This window comes from Cricetulus griseus, chromosome 3 (genome assembly GCF_003668045.3).
Source record: "Cricetulus griseus strain 17A/GY chromosome 3, alternate assembly CriGri-PICRH-1.0, whole genome shotgun sequence".
Classification (NCBI taxonomy): Eukaryota; Metazoa; Chordata; class Mammalia; order Rodentia; family Cricetidae; genus Cricetulus; species Cricetulus griseus.
In genome coordinates this window covers 194,929,297-194,956,403 of record NC_048596.1, presented here as the reverse complement: position 1 = coordinate 194,956,403, position 27,107 = coordinate 194,929,297, and the positions used below count along the sequence as shown (strand labels likewise).

Here is a 27,107-nt window from a genome sequence, read left to right as displayed (position 1 = left end):
AGGATGCCTGGTTCTTACTCTTGCCTTGCCTCAGTTTCCATCAACTGACTGCCACATCAGGGAAGAGTTGTCATTTCAAGCCTTAGGGTGTTCCTAATAACCCATGGTGGTCTGACTCTCTAAGCTTAAAATGGTAGGAAAAGCAGCAGGATGAGGGCTGGAAAGAGACCTGCAGGCTCTACCTACATTGATATCCTAACTCTCAGTTTCCATTCAATAAAAATAGGACTCTTAACACAGTCACACTCGAAGGATGACTGCAAGGGCCATTGTTACTTGGCACCCTTTCCCCCTTCTCCCCTCTACACTCAGCAAATGTGATTTGGCCATAAAGCATGAGATGGAGTTTTGATCAACCAAAGCTTCTGATGATAAAAGGCTTCCAAAAAGGAAATCCAGTTTTTGTTTGCGTGGTTCAGCTTGTTTTCCTTTTGAGTCCCTAGTGGGCCCGGGAAGGGGGGCTTTTTGATTGATGGATTGATCAATGCTGGACAATAACGCTGGTTCTGAGAACCACAACTCTCTACCTGTCCCCACTCTACCTCCTCTACCCCAGTCCTCATGTCACTGCCACAGACGTGAAACTGTCTTTAGACCCCTTGGAGGTTCACACCCTTTCAAGGCACTTCAGCTTGGCCGGAGAACTGACAGATCATCCAACAGCAGCAGCTGCCTCCTGTGGGTGCCAGGGGCTGGGACTATTTCCTTTGCTTGGATAATGTGGCTGAATACATTCCAGAGTGGGTGGAGATAGCCGGGGATATGCACATGGTGCGTTATGTGCACAGGCACATGGGATGTGTGTATGTGTTTGTGTATGTATGCGCACACGTGCCTACTCCTATGGACTGATATACAGTCTAGCAGAGATACATTTTTCAAATTTTGCCTGTGCTGTTGTTTGTAACAAAACAATGGCAAGACAAATAGGCATTCCCATAAAGAGAAACAGCTCTCAGAGTGCCTGGAGACCCCGGAATATAATGGGCATGCTGAGGCAGCATGGAAGGAAGTCCATGCCATACGCTAGTCAGTAAGTCACAATGCTAACCATTCTGTCATCCTAAAATGGTGCACAATCCTTCAGATCTCTTTACCACCAAAATCTTGGTCAGTCGAGCACCTGCTTTTCCTGAGCCAGAATGCCACTCTGTATCTTCAGAGCCTTTTGTGCTCCCTCTCTGTCACTCAGTTCCTCCAACTAGTGTCACTCCAACCAGCATTGCACGCTTCAACTTGAACTTGGCTTTGCCATGTGACTTGTAAGGAGAGGGAAACAAGAGTGGGCCGGTTGTAAGCCCAAGTCCCAAGAGACCCTCTCTGCTCCAATTTGCTTCCCCTTAAGATTTGGATGAGAGATGGACCCCCAGCTCCTACAGGATTATGTGTTTAAATGCATGGTCCCCAGCTGGTGGCACTATTTCTGGAGGTGGTGGCACCTTTAGGAGGTTAGGCCTAGCTAGAGGAAGTGCATCTCTGGGGAACACAAGCCTTGAGGTTTATAGATAGACTGATACTTCCTGTCCCATCTCTGCTTATTATTCCACTGAGATGAGAGCAAGTGCTAGCCATATGCTTCCACTATCACAGAACCACCTGTGGCCATACCTGCCCTCAAGGATGGACCTGAGCCAAACAAATCCCTCCTCTCTCAAGTCACTGCTTGTCAGGAGGTATTTGATCATAGGACAACAAAAGGAGCTAATGTGGTGTTGTGTTTCTGCTGTTCTGATAAAAGGGTCATTAGTCACTGGGGGGGAAAAGGTCCACTTCAGCTCACCAATTCCAGTCCATTGTTGAAGAGAGCCAGGACAGCAACTGAGGAAGAAACCCAGAGGTAGGAACTGAAGCAGAGATGATGGAGGAATGGAACAGAAAGCATGGCTTTTGTTCAGTCTCTTAATGGCTCCTGTTGAGTCAGCTTTCTTCCATAACGCAGACCCAACAGCCTAAGGATATACTGATCATGGTTGAATGGGCCCTCCTGCATCAACTAGCAATCAAGAAATGGTCCCCACACCAATCTGGTCAAGGCAATCCCTCAGTTGAGACTCCCTCTATCTTAGTAGGTTGTATAAAATTGACAATAAAGACCACTATACACACGCACTTTCCCTATGGTCTCCACCAAGCCTTGAAACAGTGTTTGTGGGTAAGCTCACTGGGGCTAGAGTGAGAATGTGTGTGCTTGGAGATCGTTTGTGGAAGACACTTGGAGTGTGGCATGCTCCTGACTTTCCTCAGGAAGGAAAGAGTCCACACTGAGGAAGAAGACAGGGCACACTCCTTCACATCTTTAGGTCTGTGAAGATGTTTAATAGAAGCAATATTTACACACAGCAATGGGTATGGGACTTGGGTGTATGGTGGTTTGAATGAGAGATGTCTTCAATAGGCTCACGTATTTGAACACTTGGTCTTTAGTTGATGGTGCTGTTTACGGAGGTTACAAAACCTTTAGCAGGTGGAGCTTGGCTGCAGGGAGTGCATCACGGGCAGCAGGCTTTGAGAGTTTGTAGCTTCCCCCAAATGCATGCACTTCCAGTTTGTTCTCCGACTCCTGTTGCAGCTGAAGATGCGATCACTCAGCTTTCTGCTCCCTGCCCCCATGACTCCTCCCCACCAAGATAGATTCCTGTCCCTGTGGAGCCATAAGCCAAAATAAACTCGGTCTTCCATAAGCTGCTTTTGGTCATGGTATTTTATGACAGCAACAAATAACTAATGCAGAATATTGGGTCACCTCAGCCGAATTGACCTTCCTTCCCTCCCTAGCAGTAACACCATTCAGACACCAGCCTTAACCCATGACTGGAAAACCATTAAAACCCCCTCTAGGTGTCTCCCTTACCCCAAATCAATGGCCTGGGTCACTTCTGCACTGAGGTCCAAAGCAGATCTAAAGCAGCACAGTGGCTCTCAGAGCTTGGACCTGCACCAGTCATACCAGAAATTTCAGGCCCCCTCCCCAGACTTTGTTTGGAAACTCAGAGGTGGAGTATTTTTCAACACAAATATATATCCTTCCTGAGAACCACTGCTCTAGAGAATTCTGCAGAGCTTGCAGTTATTCATTTGGTCACCTCAAACTGCTCAGAACAAGTCTATTTCAGATTAGCCATGGATCTAGGCCAGTAGTTCTCAACCTTCCTAAAGCTGTGACCCTTTATTACAGTTCCTCACGCTGTGGTGACCCCAACCATTAAAATTCTTTTCTTGCTATATCATAACTAAAATTTTGTTACTATCATGAATCGTTATTTAAGTATTTATGTTTTCCCCTGGTCTTAGGTGACCCCTGTGAAAGGTCATTCAACTCCCCCTCCAACAGGGTTGAAACCCACAGGTGGAGAACCACTGAGCTAGACACTAGGAAGAGGGTTGATGCAGTGAGGTTTGTGTGCCCAAGAAACTATGACTTGGAGAGGGAATATATTACCCATCACAAGCTGATACAAGCCTTTGAGACCTGAAGAAGCACAAGCCACAGGGCTTGTGATGGGGGGTGGGGATAAGCACAATGAGGCCTCACTGTTGTCACAAGTTATCCTGGTTTTCCATTTCCCAGAAGCTGGACTTTCTGTAAATGTTGACCTAATAAAATAATAAAATCTCAATATTTCTCATAACTCCGCATGAGCTTTTAAATGAAGTTAAAGTTTATTCATCGCAATACCAACTAGGTAGGTTGCAAAATGTCATTGCCTATGTGGGGCAGGCAGGCGCTTGTATGTGGGTGTTCAGGAGTGAGTTATTATCTATCTAATTGACAGGTGTACCCTGGGACAAGACTTTCCCTAATGCTCTTAAAGGTCCCCAAACCACAACCTCTAGCCTGCTTATGGACTCCTGATGGGGAACCCCTGAGCTAGAACAAAGGGAAAAGTGAGGAGAGGGAGCATTTAGGGAAAGAGCTGGTGTCCAGAGGATAGCGACAGAAGAGGCTGAGCCATGTGAGGGTCCTGATTAAATGTCAGTCTCCATCCTGTTGCCAGGGGAGGCATCATTCAAGCTGCCCAAAGGAGGAATTCAATTTCTCATTCCCATTTTACATCACTTCTCCCACCTGATTTAAGCCAGGACAACTTAGTTGGAGGCTCTTGCATTGACTGTTTAGAAGACAACAAGATACCAAAAGCTAGATTTGTGGGAAATGTTTTTTTTTTAAAATAACCTTAACCAACTTAGGCAATTTGGCAGAATGATTAAGACCACACTCCACAGTGGACTATACCATTTAGTATGGTTCATTACTATCTTGTGGCCTACATTGAAAACAAAAAAAAAAGAGAGAGAGAGAAAGACAGTAAGAGCCTGAACTCTGCCTCAGGATTCTCAGCAGTGAGTAGGGCCCAGTGGTGGCATGGCAGCCTCTCCTGCCGTGTTCCCCTACACCCCCACTCTCCAGCCCCCCCCCCACCTAGCACAGCATCAGCCACATGGCATGAACTTATGCATGCATAGATCAGAAAAAGTGCCCTTCCTGACAAAGTAAAGCAGCTTTGCCTGGTCCTCATCCAGCCCTGCACCCCCTCATCACAGAGGTGTGAACTTCCTTGCCTGTGACTTTGTCCTTGTGTCTATGGCTTAGTTTGGTGAAGACACTGAGGTGAGGGAGGCAGGGTGCAGCTCATGGGCTGCAGGAGTTTCTGTCCCTGTGATAAATTACCCTGAGAAAAAGCGAAGTAGAGAAGAAGGCCTTATTTCAGCTCACAGTTCATTGGTTACATTCCATTGCATTACTGCAGGAAAGTCAAGACAACAGGGATCTGAAATAAAGCTAGTCACAGGACACCCACAGCCAAGAGCCATGCATGTGTGCAGGCTCGGTGCTCATCCACCTGCTCAACTCTCACAAAATCCAGAGCCCCAACCCCAGGAATGGTGCTCACTGCAGGCTGGGCCATCCCACATCAGCAACAACAACGGAGATAACATCCCACAGACACTCCCACAGGCCATCCTGAGCTAGACAATCCCTCTCTAAGATTCTTTTCCTAGGTGGCTCTGGGTTGTATCAAGTTAGAACAGAAACTCGGCAGCACACTGCCCTACACCTCTGTCACCTGCATGGAAATTCCACTCCCACCTCCCACCCCGGCTATTGGCTGGTCTAACAAAGATGCTCAGCCCAGAAGTGTACTGCCAATCACAGTGGATGGATCAGCTGAGATCCTCCAAGTCCCAGTCAGCCATGGATATGTAGGAAACAATGTTTACCATGATGAGAGCTTAACACAGAGAGCTGTGGCTGATTGTTATTCAGAAACAAAACACTGATCCATAAATGAATCTGCTTTAGTTTGAATATGGACTGTCCCCCCACACAAGTTACTGTGTTTGAAATCTTTGTCCTGAACTGATGGAAGTATTGTGGAATTGTGTGTGGAATGTGGAATGTGCCTTTGAGATAGAAGGCATAGCTGGTGCAGGTGGATCACTGGCATTGAGTCTTTCTTCCAGGGTTATAGTCCAGTCCAACTGCCCTGAGTATCCTGCTTCCTGATCTACAGATGTTGAAGGAGCTTCAAGACAAGCTCTCACCACTAGGAGAAGAGTTGCCCTAGCTGCCATGGTATAAGGAATAAATCCTATCCCCTGAAACCCTGAGCCAAAATGAACCCTTCTCCCTTTAACTTGCTCCTGCCAAGATTTTTTTTAAAATCAAGACTGCATAAAAATAACTCATCCAAACACCATTCTTTGGACTGTGTTCTGCTCAGGGTAGGGCTGAAAACTGAACTCACTTTTGGCATAGACATTTACATGAGCATATCCTGTAATTAATGCTCTTAATAATCACAAATCCAAGTCCTCAACAATGTCTCCACATACCCAGTGGCCCTCTCCTTTCACCCAGCTAATCCTGGCTGCCTGTCTCCTCCAAGGCAAATCCCTTGGTTCCGCTTTGAACAGTGCAGCAAAGCTGCTGTGTTCAGTACTGTTTCCCTCCTGCCAGCAGGATTGTAAGGCCATCACTTGACAATTACTAGGGAAAATTTATTTACAATGCAGTGCGGATCCCCAAATGTTTGCAGAGGATGCATTCATTTGCAGTGTAGTCCAAATCTGCCAATGCTTCTGTAGATAAGCTGCTGTTCCATAGAACAAAACCCACCAGGCTAATGGTATCTGCGGTCTTTTATGAATAGACCAAGGTCAGAGCCACCATAATGAGTGAGGGAAAGTTAATCCATGGGAGCAAGTTAAGCACAGAAAACTACATTTTAATGATCCTGAATGTGTGGCAGCTGCTGGGATTTAACTGAGTGAACAGCAGAAGAGGCAAGCCCAAGACACTTTTGTTTCTTAATCTGAGCCTCTGTAGATTTGAAATGGCTGGTATGCAACTACTGGTAGGTGCAGTGCTCTTGCCTGTACATGGCCTGGCCCACAGCAGACATTCAAAAGGTATGAAAGGATGTGTTGATCAAAGAGACCTTGCCTAGTCCTTCTAATACTCGCACTTGCTCCTGCTAAAGGAGAACCCAACACTACATCTTTGGTGTCTCACTAGCCCTCTGCCCCGGTGGTGGTCTTAAACTGTGTTCCCTCAAGAATCCCATGCCAGGGAGATGGCTCAGTGGGTGAAGTGCTTGGCACATAAGCCTGAGGACCTGAATTCAGATCCCCAGCACTCTCATAAGGGCCAAGAATGGCAGTGCTCAGTTATAACCCCAGTGCTTTGGTGGGTAGGGTGGGGCAGAGCTAGGCAGATTCCAGGAACCTTCTAGCTGGACAGTTTAGAGAAATGGCAAGCTCAGAGAACTTACCTCCCTCTCTCTTATACACACACACACACACACACACACACACACACACACACACACACACACATACACACACACTCCCCATTTCCTCCTAACACTCCACAGGACAATGTCCACTCTCTATGCTGCTCCTGTTTCTACAGAGTGAAGCTCAAAAGTGAGCTTGCCTTAAGGGGGTCAGGAACCATCCACACAGTGCATGATGGGAAAAAGGAGAATTTCCCAGCTTGTGGGGTCTTATAAAGCTTCCTCCTATCTCCGTCCCTAATTTCATTCATTTTCTCTCTGCCTTTTGCTGACTATACTCCACTATCAGTCTTCAAATCATCAAATAAGCACAGCTCTTTCCTACCAGTTGGGCCCTGTACATGCTAGTCTCTCCACCTAGCAGACTCATTCCCCTATGTCTGGGTCATGTTTGACCCTTGAGCCCATCTGTAGGTCATCTCTGCAGAGAAAGGCCTTTCTTTTGTCAGTTCACACTCTGTCAGCTCATCCCCTGAGTCCTATTCTTCATGGTACCTTTTATCCTCTGTCGCTACCGTCCTTGTTGTGGCTTCTTTTCATGTGTGCTTTCACTAGACCCTGAGTTCTGTCTACTAGTGCCCACTGTTCTGTAACTTCATGATGAGCATACAGGAGTTTACATTTGAAGAAATAAATGGGGCCTAGAGAGATGGCTCAACTAAAGAGAACATAGTGTTCTTGCAGAGGGCCAGAGTCCAGTTCCCAGCATCCACATTGGTCAGCTCACAATCACCTCTAAATCTAGCTTTAAAGGATCCAACAACTCAGGCATCCACCTCTCTCTCTCTCTCTCTCTCTCTCTCTCTCTCTCTCTCTCTCTCTCTCTCTCTCACACACACACACACACACACACAGTAAACTTTCAAAAGAAATGAATAGATGTTTCTATGGACCCTGGTGCATATGCTGGAGACATTCTGACTGTGTCAGTTTCATTGGGAATTCAGAGTGGCTCCAGGGCTGATGATGGCCAGGTCCTGCCAAGAAACCACCTAGCAGAAAAAAAAAAAATCTGGCCCGAAAAAATAAGTGGGCACAATTCAGTGGCTGATGCTTGAAAGATCCTGCTGAGACTAGGCTCTAATGGACTGTGGGACAGACCACAGATAAAGTGAGGACACCCTTTCCCAAGCTGAATTGAGAGGATGGGACAAGCTGGGACACATCCTCCAAGGCAGGCTGGAGTGATTTCACTTGATTTTCTCTGCCTTGACAGGTCAGGAATTCATCTCAAGCCTCTTCAAAGTGCCAGGTCCTTGTACATGTAATGAATCTATTGATTTGTTGTTTGTCCCCAAGGGACTCTGGAGACCACAGTGTCAGGACTGAAGACAAAGAATTCTCATAGCTTGTCATAGATCCCCATGGGTGACAGACAAGCCTCAGCATATTCCCAGAAGATGCCTCTGACCCTGTTCTTATTCTTTGGGAGTTTAAGTGGTTACTCATCCTGTGACTTCTCAAACTCTTTTGTTCTGAGTAAATAGCTTGCAGGCCCCTAAACTAGCTCTCTCTTAACAAGGAAAGACAACCATCCATTTATCCACCCATCCATCCATTCAGTACTTGTTTTGATAAATCCAGCAAAATCCAGCTCCAGCCGGGCATTGGTGGCACCTGCCTTTAATCCCAGTACTCAGGAGGCAGAGGCAGGCGATCTCTATGAGTTCGAGGCCAGCCTGTTCTCCAGAGCAAGTGCCAGGATAGGTTCCAAAGCTACACAAAGAAACCCTGTCTCGAAAAACCAAAAAAAAAAAAAAAAAAAAAAAAAAAAAAACCAACACACACACACACACACACACACACACACACACACACACACACACAAACAACAACAACAACAAAAATAATCCATCTTCCTAATCTGTCTTCTGTATTACCAATGGGGTAATTTTTAATCCAACCAGTAAGTATTAAGTATCTGCTTTGACCTAGGCATTATCTCTTTCAGAAGTAAATAAGAGGAAATAAATGTATTCCTGATATTTCTAATAGCAGTATAAAACTTTCCATAGCAGAGGTGAAGGCATAGGGAAGAGTCCTCATTTAGTAAATGCAAGAACAAGGACCCAAGCTTGTATCCCCGGTACCCACATAAAAGCCAAGCAGTGTGGTGCATGACTGTAACCCATCACTGGGGTTGGGAAGAGACAGGAAGATCCCCAGAGTTCACTAGCCAACCAGTACAGTGAAATCAGTGACCTTCATGTTCAGAGAGAGAAAAAATCAGGTGGAGAGCAATAAAGTAAGACTAAGGCACCTAATGTCAACATCTGTCCTCTACCTGCACACACACACACACACACACACACACACACACACACACACACACACACACACACACACCACCTTTCAATAACAGCTTGAGTCCCTAATACTACAATCCAAATCCCTAGCTTGGCATGAAACACTAAGCAGCAGGATTTAATATTTCACTTTCCCCAGTGAAAGTTCAAGCACTGACCACACAGAGTCCTCTGCCATCTCCCAACCTCCTGGGAGACTACCTCATCTTCAGTACCTCTTATCTGCTACCTTGCAGGTCTACCCATCCCCTCTGACCTGTGCAGGCAGAAGTCCACTTGGTGGCCACAGATCATTATTTAAAGCTTACCTCAACTGTCACCCTCTCCAGATCCTCTCAAGTTCTAACAAATACACTTAGAACATGTGATTCATTCGTGGGTATCCCTCAAGAGCTATCTGAATTAAGGGACCAAGTCCAATTCTCTTCCACAGCCTTAATTTACCTAGTTCTGAGCACATGGGACATCCACATAGTGTCTTTGAATTGGTAGATCCACACATCAGAAACAGTCCGGAGAATCAAGACATTCGTTAAGCATACGGCACTTACCCAAACCCTTCACATTCATCCTTTCCTCATTGACTCCTTGCCAGCTTTGTATGAAACATGGTGACTTCCCTCCATGGACGAGTGTGATTGGCCAACCTTCTCTGAGTGAAGTGACCTATGGTACTGGCCTACAGATCTGAGTCCCTGGATGCTGGGCTGCCTCCACAGCCTCTCTGTGCAGCCACGAAGACCATATCTTCCCTGTAAGCCCTTACTTCCCTTTCTCTGACTCCCTTTGGAGTCAGATTCCACTCTAATGCTCACTAGAGCCAGGCCAGGCAAAGTACTTAGCTCATCACTGTTGAACACTGGCTGCCTGCCAAGAACTGTACCACATGGTGGGAATGACTGAAGAAATAATAAGGACTGTTGCCTAAGAACTAATCAAGAGCTTAATTGTTTTGTCTTTAAATTTACTGGTTTATTATTTTTATTTAAAATATTGTTGTATTTGATTTTTATTATTATTTAATTATTTCCATCAGGCCTGCCTGATAGTACAAGCCTGTAGTCATGGAGATTATCGAAGGGGAATCTTAAACGCTAGGTAAACTTGGGCCACTTAGTAACACCCAATCTCAAAATTCAAAAACGACTCCAGCCAGGGAAGTAGGTAGACTAGGTGTAGATCTTCACGTCTCCCTCCATTCCTCCAAGTACAATCCTCCAGTGGCATCCCCATCTCTACAGCAGACTACCCTCTTCAGTCTCTCCTAGCTCTGTAGCCCCATTTTCAGGGAACTAAGCAGATTCTCATGGGACACTCAGCTTTCCTCTCTCCTAAGTATGCCCTCAGCCTCACGCAGACCATCCCCTTCCTAAATGTCACATTATCTATGAATACATTGGCCTGAAATATCAGTGGCCACACATATCGGGATCCCAAAAGGATTTCCTACCAGACACCAAATGGCCACCACACTCTCCTAAGAACCAGAGAGGGCAACAGAAACCAAAAACAAAATATCCACCCTACAATGACAACACCAGATATCAGCACCTAGCATTATAGTATTCCCAAACCCAGATATTTACATCCCAGAATAAAATCACAATCAATAATAGCCAGGACAATATGGCTCCACTAGAGAATAACAACCCACTATAGCAGGCTCATCTTTCTTCTGTATCCACTAAACATAGCTTAACATTAAGAATAAACATCACCTCAGGGTAAAAGGATGGAAAAAGACATCCCAAGAAAATGGAAAAAGAATCCTAAAAAATGGACATAAGAAACAAGCTGATGTAGCCATTTTAATATCTTACAAAATAGACTTCAAACAAAAATTAATCAGAAGAGATAGGGAAAGAAACTTACACTCAGCAAAGGAAAACCCCACCAAGAGGACTTTGCAATTCTTAAAGTCTATGCACCAAACACAAGGGCACCAGCTTTATAAAAGGAACACCACAACAGCTTAAATTACATATTTACCCTCACTTATTGCTAGTGGGAGACTTCAGTAAACCATCTTGTCAATAGACAGGTCATCCAGGCAAAAATTAAACAAAGAAATACTGTAGCTAACTGATGTTATAAACCAAATAGCCCTAGCAGATATTTACAGAACATCAAACACAAAATGGAACTTTTGGAACTTTGGGACTTTATGGAACTTTCTCCAAAATTGACCACATACTTGGACATAAAGTAAGCCTCAAAAGCTACAAGAAAATTAAAATAACACCCTGTATCCTATTTGACCACCACGGATTAAAGCAGGATATCAACAAGAGAAATAACAGAAAGCCTACAAATTCATGGAAACTGAACAACTCTCTACTGATTGATAAATGGGTCAAGACAGAAATTAAGAAAGACTTTCTAGAATTCAATTCTGGAATCAAATTGAAGACCTTGACATAAATCCACACATGTAGGGACACTTGATTTTTGATAAAGAAGCCAGAAACACACACTGGAGTAAAGGATGGTGTCTTCAACAAATGGTGTTGGTCAAACTGGACAATGCAAGTAGAAGAATCCAGATAGGTCCATATGTAGCATACTGTACAAAACTCAACTCCAAATGTTTCAATGACCTCAACACAAAATCAGATACACTGAACTTGATAGAAGAGAAAGTGGGGAGTAGCCCTGAACTCAATGGCACAGCAGAAGACTTTCTGAACATTAGCACAGGCACTAAGATCAACAACAAGTGAACGGGACCTCATGTAACTAGAAAGCTTCTGTACAGCAAAGGACACCATCATGTGTACAAAGTGGCAGCCTATAGAATGGGAAGATTTTAGCAACTACACGTCCCATAGAGGGATAATACCCAAGATATATAAAGAACTCAAGAAAACAAACAACCCAATTAAAATTGGGTACACATTTAAACAGAATTCTCAAAAGAGAAAAATCAAATGGTTGAGAAACACTTAAAGAAATGTTCACCATCCTTAGCCACCAGGAAATGCAAATCAAAATTACTTTGAGATTTCATCTTACAGCAATCAGAATAGTTAAGATCAATAAAACAAGTGACAATTCATGCTGTCAAGAATGTGGAGTAAGGAGAACACTTATCCATTGCTGGTGGGAGTGCAAACTTGTACAGCCACTATGGAGATCAGTATGGCAGTCCCTCAGGAAGATGGGAATTGATCTACCTCAAGATCCACCCATACCACTCCTGGGCATATACTCAAAAGACAATTCATCTTACCACAGAGTCCCTTGCCCAACCATGTTCATTGTTGCTCTATTCAGGATAGCCAGAAATTGAAAACAACCTAGATGTCCCTCAACAGAAAAATGGATAAAGAAAATGTGGTACATTTACGCAATGGAGTATTACTACTTAACCATTAAAAAATAAAATCATGAAATTCACAGGTAAATAAATAGAACCAGAAAAATCACTATGAGTGAGGTATCATAGACCCAAAACGAGAAATGTGGTATGTATTTGCACCATAAATGTGGTTATTAGCTATTAAGTCAGTGATAGCCAAGCTACAGTCTGTAGCAGAGTTTAGATATAGAGTAAGGGACTAGAAGGGACACAATGTATATCATTAGGAAAGGAAAGTAGAACAGATCAGGGGTTCTCAACCTACATAATGCTGTAACCCTTTAACATATTTCCTCATATTGTGGTGACCCCAACCATAAAATTATTTTTGTTACTACTTCATCACTATATTTTTGTTGCTGTTTTGAATTATAATATAAATACTTGTATTTTTCAATGGTCTTAAGCAACCCCATGAAAGGGTCATTCAACCCCCTGAAGGGGTCATGACCCACAGGTTGAGAACCTCTATAGATAGTTATGGATGGATGGGGAACAGGAGCAGGAGTATCATGTGGAGAGGGCAAGGGAAGAGGCAAAAAAGGAGGGAGCACAGAGAGAGGCAGCTAAAATTAAAGGGCATTGAGGGGTAGAATGGAAACCTAATGCAGTAGAAACTTCCTAAAATACATACATAGATGAAGCTGATATAAATGAAATTGCCAAATAGTGTCACCAAATGGAGCTTCCAATCCTGGTATTGGATTACATCTGATTGAGTTGTTGAACACAGGGTCCCATAGACATCCCAAACCACCTGGGCTGTTGCCAAGACTATAGGTTTTTCTCCACAAACTGACTGCAAGTCCCCATTGCTGAAGAAGATACCTACATAACTCATTGAACATATATATATATATATATATATATATATATATATATATATATATATATATCACCCAGCCACAAACTCTTTGATCTACAATTGTATCCTGCCTGAAAGATATGCTAGTGCAATAGTAGCACAAAACTTGTGGATATAACCAATCATTATCTGATTTGATTTAAGGCCCACACCATAAGATGGAACTTATACCTGATTTTGCTGGGTCACCAAGAACCTGAGACTACATAGCGCAGGGACCTAAGGTAAACCAAAATATTATTGTTTACAAAATAAATAAAATGCAACAATACAATGACTCTTACTGACATTCTGCTGTACTCATAGATTAGTGCCTTGCTCAGCCGTCATCAGAGTAGCTTCCTCCTGCAGCAGATGGGAGCAAATACAAAGACTCATAGTCAGACACTATGCAGGGAACTATTGGAATACTCAGCCCTAAATGGGATGTCTCCATCAGATCCCTCCCCTTGGGGCTTAAGGAACCCTGCAGAAAAGGAGGTAGAAAGAGTGTAAGAGGCCCTCTAAATTAACATGACCAAAGCTCACTTAAAAGTCGGAAGCAGCATGTACAGGGTCTACTTAGGTCTGTATCAGGTCCTCTGCATATATATATATATATATATATATATTAATATATATATGTGTGTGTGTGTGTGTGTGTGTGTGTGTGTGTGTGTGTGTGTGTGTATTTGTATCTATCTATAGACAGACAGACAGACAGATAGATATCTTCAGTTAATGTTTATATGGGTTCCTGAGTGTGTTAATCAGTGGGTCTCTGTTTCTTGTGCCTTCTCGAGTTCTTTTCTTTCTTTTTGCTCTTACTTGTTTTGTTCATTCTGATTTGTTCAATTTGTTTTATCTCATTATATTATTAAAAATTCTAAAACATTAAAAATGCTGAGGAAGCTCAATGACAGAGCACTTGTTTTGCATGTGTGAGTCCCTAGGTTTTACTCCCAGTACAGGAAGTAAGCATAAGCATAATTAATAACAAGCATTTGTTGATGATGTGCCAGCTACTATTTTATATATTTTATGCACCTGATTGTTTGATACTTTGGGCAATATTAAAATGCCAGTTGTATCGTTAAGTAGCCACACTTAATAATGAGTAAACTGAGGCACATGGCTTATGAAGAAGGAACCTGAATCTAAACCCCCAATCCCAGAGCAAAAACTTTGACCAGCCAGGCCTATTGCCCTCTTCATCTGTTAAAGGCAGGGGCTCATTCCCATTGCTTATGTAACTACTGATTCCCACTGAACCTCAGATGCCCCTTGGGCACAGAGGGCTGTACCATAGATTTAACAGTGTGGCATTGGCCACACATTGTAGGCTCAATCAGTCAGCCATCCATTCCTCCAGGCTTCTACCAAACCCTGTTCCCTAGATCAGTGATAACTCAAGGTCCCTATCCCCCAGCAGTGTAAGCAAAGTCATATAGCAGTAGAACATAGGAGTTGCCAAGGATTTGGATTCTGCCCTTGAGTGGCAACACTGGATATGTGCACTATCTATGAAAAAGCCAGTCAGCCTCAAATTTCTGAATATTTTTATCTCAGGCATTTCTGAATAATCTAAGGTAGCTAGGTGACCTGCCAGAGATGACAAAATTTTACCAGATTCCAGAGAGCCACTGCTAGGGAACTACAAGCCTATGCCCTGGAGGCTTTGGTCTCCTCAAAATAGTGAAACTACAAAATTCACTGCATAGGCTGGGGAGATTCCCTGTCACTCAGTATCATCAGTCATGGTCAGTTTTTTAACAAGGTCAGAAAGCCCTAGTAAGTACCCAGGAGCCATGGAGGAGGGGCACACCCTACATAACATTGATACAACTGACAGCTGTCCCAGTTAGTTTTTATTGTCAACTTCACACAACCTAGAGTCACTTGGGAAGAGGTAACCTCAATTATGAATTGCCTTGATCAGATTGACCTATGACCATGTTTTTGAGGAATAGTGTTGATCAATGATTTATATGAGAGGGCCCAGCCCACTATAGTCAGCTCCATTCCCTAGGAAAACAGGCCAGGGCTCTATGAGAGGTGGCTGAATATAAGCCAGTGAATGAGGCAGTAACCAGCATTCCTTCATGATTTCTGCTTTAGTTCCTGCCCTGACTTACCTGAGTGATGGGCTGAGCTCAAAGTGTTAGTCAATTAAAACCCTTAAGTTGTGTTTTAGTCAGAGCATTTTATCATAGCAACAGAAAAGCAACTGTAACAGTAGATAACCACAAACTGGGCACTTAACTTTATGTCATGTAGGAACCAGCCCTCTCACAGACCTCATGCCCTTCAAAAATGTGTGCCCATAATGCCACAGCATACTATTCCCATCCCACAATACCTGAAGCTTGGGCAGGCATCTGAATATCACTCACTCAAAACTGATTAAGAACACAATTAAAATCCACAGGATAATAGTTTGCTTATTCATATCTTTGTTCATTCATTCAATTGATTGATCCTTAAGAACAATTGGCTGTGTCTGTCCTACGTGTGCCAAGTACTACTTAGGAATCAGTGCTGCGAGTACAGAAAGAAACCAAACAAACACAAACATAGGCTTTCAGGGATTTCCATCCTATCTGGGTGGTAGTGGGCAGTAAGAAACATGAATACCATGAGATAGAAGGAAACGGTGGTAGGAACAGCCTCATGTAGGGAAGCAGGAGAGAAAGTCAAACGGCTTGAATTTTTAAGCTGCTTCCATTTATTCTGTGATGATGTACTGGGCATCATGAAAGCAGTTTGCGTTGGTAACCCCATTGATTTTCCACCTACAGTGTGAACTCCTTCTACACAGTTCACTTTGTGAATGGCACAGGGTGCAGAGAGCTCCTGTGCTTGTCCCAAGGTCTCGAGCAAGGTCATGACCAGACTGCTTAGCCAGTTATACACAGCCAGTTTGCACTCAGTTTGGAAAGCCCACTCTTTTTTATTATTATTAAATTTATTTGTTTAGACTGTGCATTGTGCCACAGAGCACATGTAGAAGTCATAGGATAATTTAGAGAATATGTTGCTTCTACCATATGGGCTCTGGGGAATTAAACTCAGGTCCTTAGGCACCTTTACCTGCTGAGCCATCTCACTGGCTCTGGAAAGTCCACACTTGTTTCAGCAGCTTATTCCTTTTTAGCGGCTTACTCTTCTGCCTTCTAGACTGACAGCTTTGGCCACAAGTCCTGCCCCTCACCCCCATGCCACACCCTGAAAAACCAATCTGCCCTTTCTTCCAGCCAGATTAATTCCTCCTGCCACTGTGGACCCTGGCCATGTGGCTATGGCTGGGCTGCAGGGCTGCAGTGTCCTCTCTACCAGAGCTGAGAGGGAAGATAATGAAGAGATCAGAGATCAGAGGGTAGAGTGCCCCACACTGCCACTGGCCTGGAGTGACAGCAGAAGCTGGGAGTATAAAAACAGCTGTGGTGGCTGAGCTGGCATCTGGATTCCAGGCTGTTTGGTCTCAAAGCCTCTAACCAATGTACTCCACTGTTAATTTAGAAGGGCAGCTTTGTGTCTGGCAGAAAGCAGGAGCTTGGTGAAATACAGACTTAGAGAATACCCGGCACATTAAAAAAAAAAAAAGAAAAAAAAAAACTCATGGAGATGGGCAGGTAAACAAGCCAGGGACCCGAATCAAACAGAGAGGGAGTCTGTGTCACCCCAACTCTTCGAAGACTGAGGCAGGAGGATTGCTGTGATTTTCAGGCCAGTCTGAGCTATAGAAGTGAGTGCCATTCCAGCCTGGACAACAAAGACCCCGCCTCCTCTCAAGAGAACAAACAAAACTTGTAAGAAGATGGAGCCCAGCTTTGGAAACACTGGGGACCAGATATCCCCCAAGGACTGCTCTTAGGTGAATTTGTCGAACTGCAGCCTCATTTCCTAGCTGTACTTTTCTAAAGGTCTCTTAAAAACCCCTTTCAAACCTTTGTACGCAAGGACAAGCAGGCCTAGGGACACACCTGTTCAAGAAGAGCCTGGTCCCCAGAGAGGGAGCAGCATGCCCTCAGGAGCAGCAGAGATGTGGAGGTGGTCACAGAGGAGACACAGCTAATCCCTCACTCCATGACTGTACCAGCTCTAATCGCCTAATAGCAGGGCGCGTAATTGGCAGAAAAGATTGCCCTGCCCTTTACACATGTGTCTGCAATTACTTTTCAAACCAGGGCGATAAGTGGCATGATTGGTTTCTTTCTGCAGGCTTCTGCTCCTTAGAGATGGAGGGCCTTTCTCCTGAAACTGTGGTGGGCTCCCTGGATCACAAACAGAATAGCCATGGGGTATGATGTGTCCTGAGCAGTAACAGCCCCCCAACTCCTGTGCACCTGGCCTCAGCTCCCTTGCACACTTCCTTCACACTGACCTCACTGTTGAGCCACCACTAAGCCTAGCTTGCCCTTGTGACTGCCAGACTTCTGCAAGCTATACCACATACCTGGTTTAGGTCTCTGCTCACATGCCACTTCCCCAGAGAAGCCCTCCAGACACACCTTGAATGAAAACAATCCCTTCTCTTCTCCCCTCCCTAGTCACACATATCCTTCTCCAGCTTAAGTCCCCATGTCACATGCCTCAGTACAATGACATGTCTTTCCTGTGACTATCTACCTGTTCACTGCCGGCTTCCTCATCAGAGTGAACCTCATGGTGCTTCACGTGTCCAGGAGAGTCTGCGACAGCTTGAGTGTTCAGATAATGAGCAGGTACAGAGCCAGGCATACTTAGACAGAAGGTGGACCTGACACTTCCATCGTTCCAGGTTCCACGTAATGGAACACATGTTTCCTAAGTACAAGGAGGGGCCCTGGAATGGAAAGCGGCAGCATGAACTTGGGAGGCCCAGTGTCCTGGCTTGAAATCAGGGCTCTGTCATTGAAAAGCTCTATCAGGGATGAAGAGAAGCCTAGGCAGTTAAAAACACTTGCTGCCCTTCCAAGGAACCTAAAGTTGGTTCCCAGCAGCCTCATAGGACAGTTATGGGGTATTTGGCACCCGCTCTGGCCTCCTCTGGTATCCCATACATGTGGCATGTACAAGGCACAGACAAATACACATAAACATAAAGAAAGAAAAGGAAATCTTCAAAAGCTCCGTTTCCTTATATCCTCAGGCCAACTTCAGGATGGGTTTCACATAGTCTCTTGGTCACACAGAGATGGAAACCACCTCACTCTATTCTGTGGGCATTGGATGAGATAAAGCAAAGACAACATATTGCCCTGTCCTGGGAACAGCAGCAAGAGCTGCTTGGTAAGACAGGTTAAGTTCCATGTCTGCCTGTGGGGTGAGGAAGGGCAGGAAAGGGCTGTGTGTTGCTGGATGCCTGTTGTTTTGGCTGGTGTCTGATGGGTGCTGTTAGCCATATACACATATGTCTCACAGCAATCTTAAAAAATATTTCACAGTTTTCATTTTAAGGTATACAACTTGATCATCTGATATGTTTATATATTTGCTGTGGATATTTGCCCAACCAAGGTGATTATCAGGCCCAGTGTCTCAAGTTGTTACCCTGTGCATATCTACATGTGTCTGGTTTCTGTGCGTGCCTGTGTATATGCATGTGCATATGTTTATATGGTATGTGTATATTATGTACATGTTTTTAAAATCTATGTATTTGTATATATATTGTGTGTGTTTGTATATTTATGTATATGCTTACATTTCTCTATAGGTCTGTGTGTATGTGTCTGTGTACATGTGTGTCTGTATATATGGGTTCGTGGGGGTCTATATATGGTGTGCATGTTTGTATATTGTGTGTGTGTGTGTGTGTGTGTGTATGTGTGTGTAAGAATACTTAAGATCCCCCCTTGTGGTAGTTGTGTGTCTATATGCATGGGTGGTTCATGGGATGTGTGCATGGCAGACATGTTTGTATGCATATGTGATGGTTCGCTTTGGCTATCAACCTGACTAGATCAAGAGATCTGTGGTGCTTCTGAATGCACTGTGTGTCCCTAAAGATATGTTCAGAAAGGACTGATGTGTGGGGCAGTGTCCTGGGCAAGGGGCAGGGAGAACTAGCCCTCAATATAGGTGGCACTTCTGGACTGTACTGAAAAAGCAGTCCCTAGGAAAAAGCAGAGCTCATGGATGTCTTCTCTTTTTTGTTAACACACCCACCTACCACTCCTGTTGACATCACACTCCTGTGTCTTCAGCTCAACACCACAGAATTGCTGGAGAGCTTTCAGAGCTAGAATGGCAGTGCTGAGGTGCCCAGTTTCTCAGGGTGAGGAACAATGGGATTTTCTGCTCCTCTTGGAAACCACTGGATCTATGTGCAAGTGCGCACGCGCGTGCGCGCACACACACATACACACACACACACACACACACACACACACACACACACACACAGAGCTCTGTTCTTCTACAGAAATGTCTCTCAAACTGTGGATTGTGACCCGTGACCCCTTTGGGGGGATCACGTATCAGATACTTACATTACAACTTATAACAGCAGCAAAATTACAGTTACGAAGTGGCAACAGAAATAATTTTGTGATTATAGTCAGCACAACATGAGAAACTGAATTAAAGGGCCGCAGCATCGTTAGAAAAGTTGAGAACCATTGCTCTAGAGATTCCGCCATAATTAACCCTTTGATTCACATTTCACATTTCAAGTATGCACCACTGTTAACTATGGACACAGTCTGCCCTATAGAGTCTGGGACTCACTCATCCCATGTCATTGAAATTCTGTACCCTCTGCCAGCATCTCCCTGTGTGCCCCTCTCCAGACTCCAGTACCTTCTACCCTCTGTTCCTATTAGTCTAACTATTAGTCTAACTGCTTAAATACCACAGATAAATAAGATAAATAAGACTAGACATTGTCCATCTTTCTGTGTCTGGCTTATTTCACTTAAGACTTCTAGGTATTTGTCGAAAGTATCTCAAAGGGCCATTCATAACAGCAGAGGTATGGAAAGAATCTCAGCCTCCATCAAAGAATGAAAGGGTAATGCAATGTGGAATATGCACACAATAAAATACTATTTCATCATTTAAAAGCAGGAATGGGATAGATCAATCCGAACCTCACCTCTAGACAGGAAACAGAGGACCACAGAGCAAGGTGGTCGGTCCAACTATCTGTCTCCGAGTGGCAGAACCAGAACTCAGAGCAAGGGTTCTGCTATCTCACCATGCCAGTGGGCTTCTAAGGAAGATGGAAACAGGTCACCAAGCCCAATCAGGACACAAGCACAAGCAGCCCTTGGGCCCAGAGGGTATAATTTGACGCTCAGAGTTAAATTTTCCCAAGTCTTTCTCTACAGCAGCTCTGATGAATTAGCATGACCCTGGGGTAGGGTTACCAGATGAAATATAAAGACCCATTTAAGTAGGAATGTCAGAAAAACAAGAAATAATCTTTGGTACTAAGTATGTCACAATTATTGTATATTTACTAAACATTTCATTAAAAGTTCTGTTCCTTTCTATGGGAAATGTGACAACCATACAGTAAGGTCCCTCCCTTTCTCTCTCTCTCTCACTCTCTCTCCCCATCCCTTCTTCCCCCCCTCTTTCTCTGTTGTATGCCTGTGTGACACATGTGTATGGATGCAGACACTCAGTCACAAGTCATAGGAAATTGTCAGATATCGTAGTTCATTGCTCTTGGCCTTTTCCCCCTTGAAACAAGGTCTCTCACTAAACTACAGCTTGCCAAGGTTTTCAGTTAGCCTGGCTGGCCAGAAAGGCCCAGCAGTTCTCCTGATTCCCTTCCCTTCAGTCCCAGTGTTCCAGGTACAGGTGTGCATAGCCTATGCCGTGCTGTTACGTGGGTGCTTAAGATCTTAACTCGGGTCCCCATGCTTGCCTAGCAAGATTTCTTATCCACCGAGGCATCTCTCTTAGATTTCTTGTATCCACCAACATGCACATGGTCTATGCTGGCTGCCCCCACCATGTGGATACTGGTCATAGACATTTTGGAAATATTTCTCAGTTCTGGTCTCCCATACATCATGGCTTTTTCTTACCCACAAGCCTTGTAGCTCCCACCACGGTATTCTACTCTGCCTGCTTGGTAAAGACCTGGACTGCTTTGGGGGAAACCCAGTTCTCTCTTGGGAATCTGAACCAAGAATCAGACAGAGTAGCAGATGGAAATAATTAAAGTTTCACATAAGCAAACCAATACACTTTTTCTTCTCTTTTTTATTTTTGTTTGATTGGATTGAGTTGTTTTTTTTTTTTTTTAACTTCTGGCTCCATTCCAGTTTGATTTGTTGATTTCAAGTGAGATTTTGGCTCTTGCCATCTCAGCGGTCTTGATTAGCCTTCTCCTACAGCCATTTGACCTGCCCATGAGACCTATTAAAATGACCCATATTTTTGAGTGCCTGGAGGAAGACATCTCTGCCCTTTTGAAAAATTCTATAATCTTATTTATTTCCTCAATTGCTTACATTTTATTTTCAATCAGAAAAGAATACTATTGAGAGACCTGGTTTATTGAAGAGTTTACAAGGCTTAATGCCTTGAAAATAACAGTAATTCTAAGTGTGCTTAGTTCTGACAGATGTTCTACACCCTATCTTCATATACTGTGATTGCAGAGATGTGTGCACAAAAGCCAGGTTAGCCTGCCCTGAGGCAAGTGCGGATCCCCCAATCCTCTCTGCTGCCTGTAGAGTATGGATCCAGCACCCATATTTACCAGACATCTGTAATCTTGCCCTGATTCAGCCAAGGGGGATTTTATAAACTTCAGAGGTAGATGACTTCTACAGAGCCCAGTTACCACCTGGATTTCTAAGAATAAGTCCCAAGGTTCTCACATAACAGAGAACTGCTTTCTCCAGTCACAAAGACTCAGTGGTCTCTCTAAATTGCACACAGCTATCTTCAGAGCATCTGTGATGGTGCTCCAGGTGCCCTGAGCCCTGGCTCCCCAGATCCTTTCCTTCACTTCCAGCTCTTGTTTCTGTCCTCGTGTTGATGTCAATCCAAAATCCAAGGTCTGTTTCATATCTTTAAAATGTGAAGAGTCTCAATGCACAAGATAATCTGAGGGGCTGGGTCTGTTGAATCCTGAGCACAGCCTCTTCACAGATGCCTCATGCTTCACTCTTTCTAGGAAGCAGTGTCCCCTCAGAGAGATACTAAGTGGCACAGGGCAGATACTGTGACCCTGACCTTTTCAAAGCCTGGTTTCCAGTACATTTTTCCCCAAGCTGTCTGAAGCCCGGGAATTCATAGCCAAACCCACCTTCCCATCCCTGCTGGCCTAGCAAACCCCTTCTTTCCTCTCTGAAAGTCATAAGACACCCATCTGAAGGCTTCAAGGCCACATTCACAGTCCTTTTGTTATACTGTTTAAAGCCTATAACTTGGTGTGCTAAAAGGGGGAAGCCACAACGTTCCTGAGTGGCGGGCACACTGCTCTCCTACCCTTCCTGCAATGCAGTTTTCAAAAGCACCAACATTTTTTAAAAAGAAAGCTAATCTTTTCTTTTTTTTTTTCTGGGGAAAAACCGACTCCAAAGATTAAAAGCAAAAATCAGCTTCCCTAGGTCTGACCTTCAGCTCTCCCTGGTATTGCATGTTTAAACCCACAATAGCAATTGACTATGCTTGCCTCAACTTAGTGGCTTAAAGCAATATTTCCGTGCAACCATGAGGACCTGTGCTCATATCCTCAGCATCTACATAAGAAAGCTGGGCATAGCCCTACCTTCCCATGATTCCAACCTTCAGGAGGCAGAGACAGGAGCATGCCTGGGCTATTCTGAGCAGCAGTTCTCAGCCTAACTGAATCAGTGAGCTCCAGGTCCAGCAAGAGACCCTGCCTCAAAAACTAACACAGAGAACAATGGAGGCAGACACCCGACATTGACCTGTGGTTGAGGAAAACATGTGATATTGACTTCTGAGTGAGGGAGACATGTGACATTGACCTCTGTCCTCCCAACACACACAGGCATGTCCACACCACTTTCTTACAGGTCACTGTCTCTATGTGCTGGGCAGAGGTTAACAGTTAAGACAGGCAATTCTGATTTGGGAGTCCTCTCCAGAAGCCAAGAAGCCAAGAACCTGGCAAGTTTGACAGCCACCAAAGGCTGGGGGGACTTTGAAAGTAGCCTCCTCACATGGCTGACAAAGACTGAATGGTTGTCCAGAGGCCCGATCCTACTTCTCCTCCTCCAGGGCCTCTCCAAAAGTCTGCTCTGTATCCTCCTACCATGGGGACTGATTCTCCAAGGCAGAAGACTCAGTATCCAATATGGAAAAATCCTATGCTTTTCAAGATATAGCCTTTGAGGTTAACAAATGGAAACCTCTGTTATCTTTAGTCACCCCTGAGTCATTACAAAAATAAATCATATAAAAGGATGAATGCCAGGAGGGACTAAGGATCCCTGGGGTCACCAGGGAGTTTCCCACTTTTATAATGAGTCACCAGGGAGTTTCCCACTTTCAAATGCTTTCCTCTCTCAGATACCATTTGCCACAACTGTAAGTCCCATGCCCCATATATAGGTGTGACCACCTGACTAGAACCTTGTCACTGCAGTGGAACTGTTAATAATTTTCAAAGTGTCATCATTTTTTAGAGCCAAGGTCTCAAAACATGCATAAAATGAAGAATCAGTGAGAATCAACTATTCATGACACCACAAACGGGACTATGTTGGTTGACCTTAAGTTCCATGCAAAGAAGAAGAAGGAGAGGAGGAAGCCATCAGGGTAGCTGTTAGTCATACTGATTGTATTACTTTTCCCACTGTTGTGATGGGATGCCTGACACAAGTGACTTAAAGGGTTGATTGTGGCTCCTAGGTGAGGGTACAGTTCATTATGGTGGGAAGGCATGGCAACATGGTCGTGGCTAGCTGGTCCCCAGCATCTGCAGTCAAGAACAAAGAGAGATGGATGCTGGTGCTCAATTTACTTTCTCCTTTTTATTTAGTCAGAGGCCTCAGCCCCTGGAATGGTGCTGCTCACACTCAGAGTGGATCTTCCCTCTTCAGCTAAACCTTTCTGGAATCACTCTCAAACAAACAAACAAACAAGCAACCAGAGATAGGTTTCCATGGCAGTTCTACATCATCCCAAGTTAATAATGAAGATTAACCATCATGCAAGTAGATACAGCAAATATAATTGAGATTTTACATATGTGCTTGTTCAGAATGGCATTCACCTTGGTAGATGACAGAAATGCTGAGGGCACTGGGACCTTGAGCTATACCATCATAACAAGTGGAACTTCAACAGCCACAAGTAAGTTCAGAGACTGAAGTTTGAGAAAAATCCAAACTTCACACCTTCCAAGGGTGCCAAGACAGCATCAGTCATCACCCCCAGCACCAGTCCTTTCTTCCTATGTTGCTCTCCAGCTGTTATCCCACCTGGAAGCCCCTACCAGGACCTCTACCCTGGCTCACAGGTCCTCTGTGGTTTCCCTCTTCTTCCCAATACTGCTAGTGGACCACCAACCTCCGGGTCATGGCCAGACGCTATATCACAATGTCCCTGTCTATCTGTGATTTCATAGCACTTTGTAGAGGTATGGGTGGCCTGTTTTCTGGATCCCATGGTACAGAGCAGCAACCTGCATAGGTGCTTTGAGGCAGACAAGGGGGACTGGTATATGTGTTTGCATGTGGAGGTCAGAGGCTGACATCATCTATCTTCTCTCACTCTTCACCAAAGGTTTTGAAACAGGATCTCTCACTGAACCTATAACTCACAGATTTGGCAAGACTGACAGGCCAATGTCTGTGTGTCATGTTCCCTTTCTAGAGTTGGGGTTACAGTTGGGGTGATGTGGGATTACAGATGGGGAGATGCAAATTCAGGTCCTCATGCTTAGACACCAGTCACTTCACTGACTGGGTCAACTCCCCAGCTCCAGTGAACACCTATGGAATTGTGTGGTGGGAGAGACCAACAAGAACTGATTTTGCTTTGCACAGAAGGACACTGAAGCTCAGAAGCTTTGGTCATGTGATCAGTTTCACAGCACACACATATTGGCAAAGCCAGAATAGTGAGAATGCTTAAATCCCTGGACTCTGAGTCCGGCATTCCCCCATAGTCCATCACAGAGGACCTTCTTGGCTAAGGAAGACACTGGGACAGCAGATGAAACACTTTCTCCTGCCTGACACGTGGAATCTGGAGGTAGCACCCTTAGCCAGCTCCTCAGAGCTGAGCACATAATGGGTTGCACTTATCAGTCCCCATTCATCTCCTGGACCCCTGTGACATTCATTATTGAAAACACAGGCGCTAGAGGGCAGGAGCTAGAAGAAGAATGCATGGCTGCCCTGTGAGGCATAGTGGCTTTCTTTCCCATTTATAATAAACCCTGTTAAAAGCCTGGATGGGGAGTGCCAGAAAGTGGAGCAGGAGGAACAAAAGCAGACATCTACTTTATTTGTGTAACAAAGGCTCATGGGAGAAGCTGCTTTGGCATAACAACAAGCTCCTCTCTGAGATGCTTCAAGAACAAGAGAATTCAAAGAGTTTAAGAGAAAGACTGGGATATTTTGGTGCTTGGTTGGTTTAAGGAACAGCTCTGAGGTTCACCGGAGCAGAGGGCCTATGGAGTTCCTGTAGGGTCAATAGAGCTGACAGTGTATCCAGAGATGAGGGGAGGTAGACAGATAAGGTCACAGTCTTAAAATCTTGATCCCCCAGTACAAATTTTAGTCATGTGGCCTTTCTCACACCAAGGATGCCACATGGAAACTTCTCCTATCTCCACACTTGTTGGCAGAGGGTTGATGAGCAGGCTGAGTTGAGAGAAGCCTCCTGTAAGATTTGAGGCAGCAACACTTGAAACAATAGCAAAGTCCTCAGTCCCTGGGGCATCCCTTAGAAGAGGACTCCAGAAGATAGGTAGGGTGCCTACTGGTTATCTCACATCCTCCCTTGGGGCAGTAAGTGGACTTCCAGTCAGCAGCAGTAGGCTTCCTCTCTTTGTCTGCCTTTCACTGGAATCTCTGTAGCTATACTTTGGGCTGAGCTGGCATCCCTGCCCTGCCCTAAGAGTTGCAATTGTCTCAGATCCTAGGGAATGGGACATGGGAGTCTCAGGTCTGGTATTCTTTACCTATATCTTTTACTTCTCTATTGGAGCTTCCTGGGATCATTTTCCAGGTACATTCCAAGTCTTGAAATTTATTTCTGGGGAAACACACTCAGGACAACCCTCACCTGCTTAGGAACAGGAAACTAGATTGGGCTTTTCATCAGCACAAGACATTTAAAAAGACTACACTTCTTAGGCCAGGGCTTTCTAGGACTGGCAGAGATCCACCCACAGAAACAACAACTTGGTACCTCACACACTGAGCATTCTAGCACCTTCTATCCTTTAACTAAGCACTTCTGATTGGAATCCCAGGGTCATGGTTTCCACCTTTGCTCTCTTGGTGGCTTCCTTTGTCACTACAATACACAAATTTGAGTCTCCCCAGCCCAGAACAAAATCATTGTTTCTGTATGGGAATCATTCAGACACATGCAGTTGAAGTTGTCTAGGAGCCAAACAACTGGCTCTCAAATGTTTTCTTCTGGCACTCTCTCCTGGAGTTCAGCTTACAGCAAGCTCAAGATGTGACCCCCACAGGGAACCTTAACTTTCCTCTTGAAAAACACTGTGGAGCCAACAAATCTCACTCAGAACTCCTCTGCTTAAATGGATGACACAAACACAGGTGCTCTGTGTAGCCCTCACTCTGGGGCATGATTTCTCAGTATCCCAGTATTCATATGAGGAAACTGAGCTGTGCAGAGACTTAGAA

At 44.5% G+C, this 27,107-nt stretch overlaps 1 non-coding gene across 1 annotated transcript; it reads left to right on the top strand.

Moving 5' to 3' along the window:
- Window positions 1-4,128: 4,128 nt before the first annotated feature.
- Window positions 4,129-4,272, top strand: LOC113833010. Its single transcript, XR_003484449.1, has one exon. It is a non-coding gene; the product is annotated as a small nucleolar RNA SNORA4 (small nucleolar RNA).
- The last annotated feature ends 22,835 nt before the right edge of the window (window positions 4,273-27,107 follow it).